General features: G+C 40.1%; 1 long non-coding RNA gene across 1 annotated transcript; it reads left to right on the top strand.

Annotated features, from left to right (window-relative positions):
* Positions 1-726: 726 nt before the first annotated feature.
* Positions 727-11,028, top strand: LOC133235206 (uncharacterized). The gene is made up of 2 exons (XR_009732476.1): positions 727-1,439; positions 10,698-11,028. It is a non-coding gene; the product is annotated as an uncharacterized LOC133235206 (long non-coding RNA).
* Positions 11,029-11,655: the final 627 nt, after the last annotated feature.

Raw genomic sequence — 11,655 nt, 5'->3', positions numbered from 1 at the left:
CAAAGGCTGAGTCACTCCTTAGCCTTCAATGGGGCTCTGTGTTCATGGGTAAGATGCCTAATTGCAGATGTATCTGGCCACCTGAACTCACAAAGATTAAGCAATTTAGAACTAAAAGCAGCCACAGTGGTGCTTTATAGGGTCTATTATGGCAGTAGTAGTTTGATTTTCTGAACCAGAAACGCAATTACAACACAATCTTTATCTAATACATTTTCAAAGAAAGTGAGGAAGAGTCATGGTGAAATAAACAATTTGCTAGTTCTGCCACTAACCAGTCTGTGATCTAGGGCAAACTCCCTAACAACTCTCAGTCTAAAATGTATCTGTAAAATACATACAATAAAATATGTATTGTATATCCCAAAGAATCATTAGTGTATTAATACATAATAATATGTGTGTGCTTGGTACTCTGTCATGTCTGACTCTTTGCAACCCCATGGACAGTAGCCTGCCAGGCTTCTCTGTCCATGGGATTTTCCGGGCAAGAATACTGGAGTGGGTAGCCATTCCTTTCTCTAGGGGATCTTCCTGACCCAGGAATCAAGCCTGGGTCTTCTGTATTCCAGGAAGATTCTTTTACTGTCTGAGTCACCAGGGAAGCCCATTAATAACACATAAAACTATAAAGTCTTAGAAAGTCTAAGGCACTGGGTAACTGGAAATCATTCTTAAGAGCCAGGTTGCCATGGCACCAGGAATTAGTTTTATGTATCACTGAATTCTGACATGGATTCTGGATTCTTCTTCTACTCTGCCATTTGAGTGGGTCTGATGAGCTCCCAAGTTGGCATAAGTAACAGGCAGGCACAAGGCCATCTCTCTTGCCAAAGTGTTAGTTCAGGGATGAACAGCCAAGCACAGAGCAATTCTTAGCCACAGACACTGGTTCAGGGTAGACACATGACTTCAATGCTCCAAAGAGAGAGAAACTCAGGGCTTCTAGTATGATGACTTGCATCCCTGCTCTGGAGGGTGTGTTGTACAGACATAGGTGTGAACTCCTGCAGTCATTTTGGTACCATAAGGGATACTCATCTGAGAAATGCAGAAGTTAAAGAGCTCTAGGGGACCGAATCCAACTGTACATAAAGCCTGTCCTCCCGCTGTACTGTTGGCATCATGGGAACCAAAAAATTCTCTTTTATTGTTCAAGCCAATTTAAACTGGGCTTTTTTGATATTTCAGCTAAAAGCATTTTGGTTTATATATTGCCTCAAGGACATAATATGGAGAAAGACGTGGAGTGAGGATTAAGAACTCATCAAAGGAATGCCAATCAAATGAAAGAATAAAAAAACAGCATTAGAGAAGGAGGGATGAAAATTCCTTCATCTTCTTCCTCCTTTTTCTTTCCTCCAGATTACTGGTTGTGTTTCCTGAGAGAAAGCGTATAGAGATGGAAGGAAAGATGATTACATCTTGAATTAATTAAGGTAATAACTCTCAGTGACTTAAGAGAACAGTCATTTAGAATACAGGTTTTGTGTGGAGGGGGAGGATACGTGAGTTGGCTCCTGACCCCAGGTTGATGGAGTCTTTGCACTTGTGCATATGTAGCTTTTGAGATGACCTAGGTGGTTGCCAGTGGACACAAGAAGAAAAGAGAGTTACAATCCCTCTTCCATTAAATAAAACTTAATGACCTAGCAAGTGTTAGTCGCTCAGTTGTGTCCAACTCTCTGTGACCCCATGGACTGCCTGCCAGGATTCCTGACGTAGCAGAAGAATCTGGGAGAGGAGTCTAGCTATGTGCTAAGAATGAGTAAAACGGTTTGGTGAACAGCTGTCTGGTCTCTATCTCACATTATAAGGGCTGTGGTTTTTGGTTTATAGATTCAGTATGAAATACTTTATGCGACAAATTTAAATAGGTACCACAGTCAGGCAGATAACATAGAGTAGCGAAACCATCCAGGCAGAATACAGTAAAGGATGGCAAAGATTTGGTCAATACAGCAATTTAGTCATTTTGACTAAAGGAGGGAACTATTGATCACTCCGCCAGCTGTTATCATGGATTTAAAAACATACCTGAGGCCAAGTAGATAACATAGTGAAACCAATCAGGCAGAATATCGTGATGAATGGCAGAGATTTGCTCAACACAGAGATCGAGTTATTTTGACAAAAGGAGAGAGCCATTGATCACTCCGCCAGCTGTGGTCACATTACAATCTGAATTCAGTGTTTCTGTAGCTTTTCATTTCCCAAGATCAATTAGAAATCTAGATTTTTCTGTTAAACATTTTGATTCTTAAATGTTGGAACATACTGTATTTTTTAACTACCAAGAAAACCAAAAGAGACCTGTTTCTGATACCCAGTTTCATCTGCTGATCACTAGCTCATGATATACATTAGTATTTCTAAAAATACTTAACTTTATATTGGTGCACAGTTGATTAACAATGTTGCGTTAGTTTCTGGTATACAGCTAAGTGATTCAGATTATACATATCCAAGTATTTATTCTTTTTCCAATTGTTTTCAAATGTAGGTTAGACTTCTTAGTCTATCAAGGAGTTTCTTTGAATGTTAAGCTCTAAGGCAAATGTGCACACATTTATTAAAATTATATAAATAAATCCATCTGTAGCTCAAATATTACTTAATGCTCATTTCTAACGGTTTAGACGTAAAACTGAAATAAACACTGGTTGCCACACTCTAGGGGAGTGGGACGCACACATCGTATTTTGAATCTCACAGTTTTATGAGTTTGCTATTCTTCTTTTGACATTTAGTTTTTTTCTTAGGAAATTTTTGTTCTCTAAAAACCTTTACCTTATGTTGATATATTTATGCATATAAAATCAGTTACACAGTTGAGTTACTCTAAAGTGACCAGCCCTCCCAGGAGGTCCATCAGTAACCGTCTCTTAGTGATTTCGGGTAGCTATGACACGGACAGCTTTACGGCATTGTCGTAAAGGCCCATTGTCTGAGGTCCATTTCTCCTCCACATCAAATGGCTGCAGTTTATTCTCATGTTGTGAGACAACAAACACTAAGGGATTTGTCTTTTTCCTTTTTTACCTCAAAGCCTACGTACATATTTTTGCTATTTGCAGAAATCCACTTCTGACTGTGATAATAATACAGAATTCCAGGGATGACGTATTTTATCAACCTGAAAAACTAGGAAGATACATGCAACATAAAGAGTCTTTATAAAATGTGTTCAGTAGATAAATACCATATATTACTCACTCAAAACGATATTCAGGCTTAGAAAGATGTTTGCTGATGATTTCCTTTACTGTTACCCTAAGGTATTTTTGAAGTATATTTTTCACATTTAAACAGCATCATTCATTGGGAAGACTCTTTCCACTGCAGCCAGAGTTCAGTATAATTGAGAGTTATATAAGAGAACCAAACACTTAGCAACAGGCAGAGGCTGTCATTACATACTATCCCTTGGGCCTGATCATGAACTTGATTATGAAAAGGAAAGTAATAGGAAAGGTCTGAAAGAATGCTTTCATGTCTGGTAGTCTTTGAATTAGAGAACTAAGAGAAAAGAACGTGTATATTTGGTTTTAAAAAAAAAAGAACAGATGTGTCTAGGTCACTGAGATCAGTGTGAACACTGAATACTATAGACCCACCACTATTAATAACAATTCTTCATAACACTAAAGGGCAGCTTTGTTTTCATTTCTTTAATTTCACTTTCACTGACTACCCAAGAGGATGACATTAAATCTTAGGTTGTGCCTGTTTTTAATACAAGCTTTGTGAAGATTTTATTCATGTCTCATTCAATCAACTCATTAAGCGTAAAATTCATCTCAATATTGCTAAACATTAGAGAAATGCAAACCAAAACTAAAATGCAGTTATTACCCCACAACAGTCAAAATGGCTACCATTAAAAAGTCTGCAAACAAAAAAGCTGGAGAAGATGTGGAGAAAAGGGAATACTCCTAGACTGTTAGTGGCAATATATAATAAGTGGGAGCAGCCACTATGGAAAGTGCATGACATTTCCTTAAAAAACTAAAAATAGAGTTGCCACATGATCCAGAAATCCCACTCTTGAACACATATTTGAAAAGTGAAGTGTTAGTCACTCAGTCATGTCCAACTTTTTACAACCCCATGGACTGTAGCCCACCAGGCTCCTCTGTCCATGGAATTTTCCAGGCAAGAATACTAGAGTGAGAGCCATTCCCTTCTCCAGGGGATTTTCCTGACCCAGGGACAGAACCCAGGTCTCCTGCATTGGAGGCAGATTCTTTACTGTCTGAGCCACCAGGGAAGCTCATAAAAAAGTGAAATAATAGCATTTTCAGCAACATGGATAGATACAGAGATGATCACACTAAGTGAAATAAGGTCAGAAAGAGAAAAATAAATAGTATATGATATCACTTAAATGTGGAATCTGAAAAATTGATACCAATGAACTAGTTTATAAAACAGAAAAAGATACACAGACATAAAACACAAAATTAGGGTTACCAAAGGAAAAAGGTGGTGAGAAGGATAAATAAGGAGGTGGGGACTGAATATAAACACTAACATATATATATATAATAAATCATCAAAAAAGACCCACTGTAGCCCATGGAATACATATTACATATTACAGAACACTCTGTAATCTCCTACATGGGAAAAGAATCCAAGAAAAAATAAATATACGCATAATTGAATCAGGTTGCTATCCACCTAAAACAAATACAACATATACAACTATACTCCAATCTAAAATAGAAGTTAAACAAAACAAAGAAAGAAGAGAGATAAACAAAGAAATAGCTACTATACTTCCCTCAGACCTTGGTCACCTGGGCTGGAGTGGTCACCAGGTCACCATCCCTGGAGCCTGAGCTGCTCTGGGGTCCCCACAGCTAGGCTGAGGCCGAGACAAGCTGGGGAGGATGTATCAGTAAAGGAGGGCCCCCCCTACCCCCCCGCCCCCTGAACATGCAGTGCCTGGGCCCCTGTGGATGAGACCCCAATCTCCAGATCCAGGTGGGCCCTCCCAAAGTTCCGGCAAGTCTAGTGCACTTAAAGGATGGTGGACCCTCTGGTCTGGAAGAGCTCTGAAAAATCACTTGGCCGCCAAGTCTCCCAGTGGTTGGGTTCCCACCAGCATGGTCCTTCTTCGGAGTTGCTGTTCCTAAGTAGGACAGCATCCTCAGCACTGCAGTTTTGCCAGGGTTTAAGGTTTGCCTGGGAGGTGCAGGGTAAAGGGGAAAAAGTAATGGGACACAAACCCTGGCACATTACACTCTTATTTACAAGCCAGTAACACGGCTTTCTCTAGGGCTCTTGGAATCCAAAAGGAGCATGGACAAGTGCTGCCGCCTTGTGGACATTTCCCAGAACAACAACTGGAAAACCCGGGCTTCTGGGTACTTTATATTCCTGCGGCCGTAAAGAACACTTGCCCTCAAGAAATGTTCTGGGGTAGGTGGTCGAAAAACAATTCAATTCAGGGCAGACTTTCAAGAAGTCAATCTCTAGAGGTCAATTTAATGCACTTTTTTTTTTATATAAAGCATATGAAAAGATGCTCCATATGGCTAATTATTAAGAGACCTGAAATCAAAACTGCAATTCAAAACTACCTACAAGTCAAAAATACCTCACACCAGTTACAAAAACCATCATCAGAAAGACTACAAACAGTGAACGGAAGAGGGCATGGAGAAAAGCGAACCCTCCTATGCTGTTTTAGAGAATGTAAATTGGTTACAGCTTCGATGGAGAACAGTATGGAGGTTCCTAAAAAAACCTAAAATAGAGCTACCACATGATCCGGCTGTCTCACTCCTGGGCCATTTCATGGGGAAAAACCATAGTTCAAAATGATACACGCACCCCAACCTTCACTGCATCACTGTTTGCTTTAGGCAAGCCATATTAATAGAAGCAACCAAAAAGTCCACCATCAGAGTGACGGATAAAGAAGATATGGTACACATATATGCACCATGGAGTATTACTCAGCCATTAAAAAGAATGAAATGATGCCATTTGCAGCAAAATGGATGGACCTAGAAAGTGTCGTACTGAGTTAAGTAGGTCAAACAGCAGGAAAAATATATACATCCCTTATTGAAGTATGTCTCAGTGAAATAATGCCTTTTCTAGCAATATGGAGGGATGTGGAGATGATCATACTAAGTGAAGGAAGTCAGACAGAGAAGGACAAATTGCCTACGATATCACTTATGGGTAGAGTTAAAAAATCAAATTGATACAAATGAACTCATTTACAAAACAGAAACAAACTCGACGACTTGGATAACAACCTTATGGTTAGCAAGAGGGTTATCATATACAGAGTAATATATATGAAATAGATAATTAACAAGGACCTAATGTGTAGCCCAGGAAACCTTTCAATGCTCTATTATGTATGCCTTAAACCCATCACTTCTCTATGTTGGGTTAAATGCAGCTGGTACCCTGAAGACAAGGTTCCCACCTCTACTGTTTTCTCCAGCCAGGGGCCCTCACTTTTTGTAGTACCTTCTCACGATCTCAGATCATTTCCACACGTGATAATTAATTTCATTGTCATGGAAAACCCAGCAAGTTCAGTTCATAAATGATAAAACAGAGGTTCAGAAGCTTATGTGAGTTTGCAATGATGGAGCCAAGTCTGGGGTTCATGATTCCCATATAATCCCTTCTGCCCATTAGCGTGGGAGCAAAACAAAGTCTGCCTGTCCTGACTGCCTTCTTGGCATCTTCATTTTTGTGCTCTCCTGCAGTGAAAAAGCACACCGGTCAGGCAGACACGTGTTCAAATCCAGATACTCACCTTTACTTAATGGGTGATTTGAGTAAAGTATCCTGCTTACTGAAGCCTCACCTTTCTCATCTGTAAAATGGGAAGGTAATTATAAAAAAAACCTCTATCTCACAGAATTGTAGTATGCGTTAAATGAGACGGGGCACATGAAGAGCTCAATACTTATTAGCTATCATCATAACTGGAAACACAGGCAAGGCATACCGTTGGCTATTATGTGAATTATTTGGTAGCCTTCAGTCAGCTCAAAGCGATACCTGAAATTCATAACCCACTGTACCACTGGGATAGAAAATTCCTGCATCGGTAGCTATCTGTGTCTCATTTCAAGGCGTTTTTTTTTTTTGTGAATTCTATTAAGGAATACTATATTCTCAGGAAGGACTGCCAAGGCAGGGAAATTTTGACTTCCTATTTCTTACTCATAACCTAAAGAAAAATGACAAGATACTCTCCAGCTGTATATATAGTTCCCTGCAAACATACCTTGGAAGCATTTTAACTGGCATCAGATTTGTGGGCTTTCTAGCACCACACTTGAATTTGTGCAGGATCCCATTTTGTAAAAGCTGACAGACAACCTCAAGAGATGGTCTGACAATCATTCCCTCCAACCCTTCCCTGGTGATGTTCTTCCGTTAACGCTCATTTTAGTATTTCAATAGCTTTTCCAAGACACACTGGGGAAGAAGCCTCTGTGGTTACACTTTCAGTATTATGAATGAATTATTCATATATGTCACGGTAATTCATAAAAAAAGTGAAAGCATTAGCTCAGACCATTCTTAGAAGTATAACTTTAACATACAAGATACAAGCCCTACTCAAACACACCTCAGTGCTTTATGGCCTTCAGTGACTCAAAATTAAGTGACGTATTTTGAGCTGCTGAAACATTGAAGATGAGAGACCTATGTTCTATAACTCTGTGTCTTATACTGAGATAGACTTTGGAAAACTCCTTACTACCTCTTTAATAACTACATAGACTTCTCCAAAGTCCTGAGAAACCCTTTCTAAAGTCCACCTGTGTGTCACTGTAACCACTTTGAATACAGTCAATCTCTCAACAGGCTCAGAATATATATCCAAGAAAAATACTTTTGCAGGCAATCAAAAGAGCTCAGCTGAAACGCCCTGCAATTCTTCCAAGGGCTTATGTCTCAGTAACATCTCAGCTCTTCAGCTGAGCCAAATCAAGCATAGATGAAAAGGAGAGGTAACCAAAGAGGAAGTTAATGGACCTTTCTGTCATCACGTGACTATAAATGTAGCTCCCAGCAGACTCCTTGGTTCTGGAACATCTATCACACTTAGCAAGAAAGTTAAATTCCTAGTGAGTCTTTAGTTACACAACGTTGAGGAACTGATCTGAACAAAGACATGAACATTCTTGCTGCATGTGGAGTTTTCCCCAAGAAGCATTAATAACGAATCTTGACTCTATGGTTATTAACATTTTGTTGGCAAAGAAGAGCTATGGAATCTGAAATCCATCTCAGCTCTTAAATCAAGGTGTCATGCTAATGTGACCAGCAACCTCACCACACTGCCATTTTCCCAGACAATTAAGAATACAGGATTTTACCTTTTTTCCAGTTGTGTTCCACAGTTTGAAATAGTTTTGCCTATTAAGCAAAAGGTCACTGTTGTGTAGTTGCTAAGTTGTGTCCAATTCTCAGTGACCCCATGGACTGTAGCCTGCCAGGCTCCTCTATCCATGGGATTATCCTGGCAGGAATATTGGAGTGAGTGGCCATTTCCTCCTTTAGGGGATCTTCCTGACTCAGGGATCAAACCCATGCCTTTTGCATTTCTTGCATTGGCGGGTGGATTCTTTTACCACGGTGTCACCTGGGAAGCCTTGAAAATACCATTACTAAATAGCAATAATATTAACAGTTTTTTGCATTAATATCCACATTATTACATACTAGGTATCTTATATGACTTTTATATGGTTAGCTCATTTAATCCTCAAAAAACTGTATGTAAATGGGATTTTTACATTCCTGTTTTACAGATGAAGAAACTGAGGTCTCAAGAAATAGTGTATAGAAAGAGTTGTTGTTTAGTTGCTAAGTTGTGTCTGACTCTGTGACCCCGTGGACTTTAGCCTGCCAGGCTCCTCTATCCTTGGGGTTTTCCAGGCAAGAATACTGGAGTGTGTTGCCTATAGAAAGAGGAACAGTTTTAATTTAAACCCATGTTTCTAAAGACAGTCCTCTTAAGCACTCTATGAATCATCCTTTGGTATCTCATGATTTTTAATGTTTTAGAACAAAAAGTATGTAGTTGTAAATATGACATTTTGGACCACATAATATAATCAACTTTAGCATATTGAGTTGGTAGAATTTTAGGTAAAAGCAAAATATTTCAAGTTTTTATAAATATACAAAGAGTTTTTATTTTCTAATATAACCTTTTAGTTGGATATGTTTTGAAGTATTGAAAATAAGTGAGAAATATTTATTCCCGTCTCCTCCTCCACTGCTTTCTATATTCTTAAAGTTATAAGCGCTTCAGTTAGTGAACAGATTATTTAAGGTAGATGGTATGAAGTTTACTAACTCAAATGAACAAAAAGCACTGTTATACGTCAGTGGAAAGTTTTTAAGTTGTTGATGCTTTTTTTTTAATGTTGCTATTCACATACCTCTGTCCATCAGTTTTAAGAATGTGCAGTAGCACTCAGATTTCAATGTGCATAAGGGTTCTGCTTGTGATTCCCGGGTTCTTCCCAAACATTTTGATGCTGCTTAACTTAGGGACCTATATTCTTTGCACGTGGGCAACTGCGTTCTTAACAATCCTCCAGCAAGATTCTGGAGCAGATAATCCTCAGACCTAAACTCCTTACTCCTCAGTGAGAGCTCCTTGCTTTCTCCTATGCCATCCACACAGCATCAAGAATGACCCTGGGGGTGGCCCGCGTAAAAGCCTCCTTTGGCTTCTGCTGTGTTAAAGCACATTCCACCTCATGAGTTTGGCCCTGAGGGCTGTACGTTTTGGCCTCCCTCTCCTCCTGAGTCCATCTCTTGTCATTCTTCCCAAACTCACTCTGCTCCAGCACCTTCAGCTTCTTCCGTGGCTCAAAAAGGCCTGATGTGGTCTGATTCTAGGCCCTGTATGTGCACTGCTGTGATGGCTCTGCAAAGTCGATTCCTTCTTACCACTCAGCCTGTGCTGTACAACTCGGGAACTGCAACTACCGAGCCCATGCGTCACAACTATTAAAGTCAGGGCCCCAGAGCCTGTGCTCTGCAACGAGAGAAACCACTGCAGTGAGCAGCCTGTGCACGGCAACTAGAGAGTTGCCCGTGCAGCAGCGAAGACCAAGCACAGCCAAAAATGAATAATTAAGTAAATAAAGAAATAAAATCTCGGTAAAAAAAGAAAAAAAAAATCTGTTGGATGAATGAGTAAAACACAATACCTCACAAACATGCATAAATAAGACATATTAGGAAAGTGCCAACCACCACCACCACCACAAATATTACAGGAGCCTTTCTAGGTATACTTTGCATACAAGGCCCCCTTTACTCTTTAAAACAATTGAAGTGGGTGCAATGAAAACCTCTACTTTTGCAGACGACACAGAAAAGCTAAGCAATTCGATTAACATACAGCCAGGAATAGGCTCAAGCAAATGTATTCTGTTTCATGATGAAACACTGGGTAGGTGAGGAGGTGTATGAATGAATAAATGATTGTATAAGGGTGGCAGGGTAAACAAGTGAATGAATGAGTATCATCAACTCAGGATCCCAGATTGAAACGAGAAATCTCTTCTTCATTCAGATGTAAAGAAAACAGCGCAAAATTTACAATTCAAATGCTATCCAAAAGTATATAATGTGAAAACATTCATGTGAAAGCACTCACAGATACACAGCCTCTTTCCCAACAGAATGAACTTTCCCAAGACTGCTAGGAATCGACAGCAGTGCAACAAGGTGAGAGGGCAGCTTGTCAGGGTCACAGGCGGTGATATACAAGCACCACTTGAAGGGTTCAGACCAGCATCCTTCCAGCTGTGGAAACAACACACTGCTTTCGGAGACTGCCCGGGCTTTGGAAACTTGAGCTGGAAAGATGTGAGCATTTGATAGATGATGATCTGCATTGCGTGCCCCTGGCTTTCTCAGGCCATATGATACCTAGAGCTGGGCTTCGGGATATCACTATGCTAACCGCTGACTTTTAAGTAAAAATAAAATCAAACACCTGATCATCAGTCAGCACAGACTACTGGGGTTCCCACACACATTCGACCATAAGACCTTGGCCATGAAGACAGTTTTATTTCTCAGTTTAAATACAAATGGGAGATTTATTACAGGAGTGGCAGATAGCATGATTAATAAATATCTGTCATCTTTGATTTTAAAAGAAAGGCGAAATGAGAAGAGGAGGGAAGTGGAGGGGAAAAGGATCAGCAAGGGAGGAGACTAATGGGACGAGAGGGCAGGGAAAGTGGGAGGAAGGAGACGGAGGAAGGAGAAAATAGGGCCTGTTACCTCTGGCTGGGAATATGCGACCTCAGAATCCTCCTTCCTAGAACCCACTAATCACTAATGTCTCCACTCCTCATTTGAGTAATTTCAGCAAGGTAGTTGGGTCACCTCCCTGTAACCAGCAGAGCACCATGATGCACAAGCCTCCAGGTCCAGAGCACCAGCTACTATTCTCATATTCCCCCAGCCCCGTCTCTTGGCCCACAAAAAGAGAGACAGAGAGAGAAAGTTGTATACAATACATACCTATTGGGTTGCCCAAAAAGTTCATTCAGGTTTGTCCATAACATCTTAGGAAAATACCCAAATGACATTTTGGCCGACCCAACACATGTTTGGTTTGTTTTTAAT

The sequence above is a fragment of the Bos javanicus genome, chromosome 22 (assembly GCF_032452875.1).
Source record: "Bos javanicus breed banteng chromosome 22, ARS-OSU_banteng_1.0, whole genome shotgun sequence".
Classification (NCBI taxonomy): domain Eukaryota; kingdom Metazoa; phylum Chordata; class Mammalia; order Artiodactyla; family Bovidae; genus Bos; species Bos javanicus.
The sequence above is the reverse complement of the archived record's forward strand: the minus strand, read 5'-3'. Positions and strand labels throughout refer to the sequence as shown.